Source organism: Octopus bimaculoides, chromosome 18 (genome assembly GCF_001194135.2).
Source record: "Octopus bimaculoides isolate UCB-OBI-ISO-001 chromosome 18, ASM119413v2, whole genome shotgun sequence".
In the NCBI taxonomy this organism is placed as follows: domain Eukaryota; kingdom Metazoa; phylum Mollusca; class Cephalopoda; order Octopoda; family Octopodidae; genus Octopus; species Octopus bimaculoides.
Genome location: NC_068998.1, coordinates 42,106,655 through 42,107,108, shown reverse-complemented (window position 1 = coordinate 42,107,108; position 454 = coordinate 42,106,655).

Below are 454 nucleotides of genomic sequence, written 5' to 3'. Positions count from 1 at the left end.
GTGTGTGTCTGTGTGTGTGTGTGTGTGTGTGTGTGTGTGTATGTGTGTGTAGTATGCATCCCTTGTCTTTCAGCGAACGGTCCAGAGATCGAACACCGACTGTGTGATGCCTTCCTTTGACTGTTTTGTATCGTTTACCCTTCAGATGCCGTACACACTCACACACGTTCCTAAGTTTACACACGAGCCTGCATACACAAACATATACATGCACACACACATAAGCATGTACACACACACACATACATACATACATACATACATACATATATAAACGTATATATATATATATATATATGTGTGTGTGTGTGTGTGTGTGTGTGTGTCAATTTGTGTATGTATATATATATATATATATATTGTGCGTGTATATCCATACATGCATAAATACATATATAGGCTCACATATATATATATATATATATATATGAATGTATATATGTATATATATATA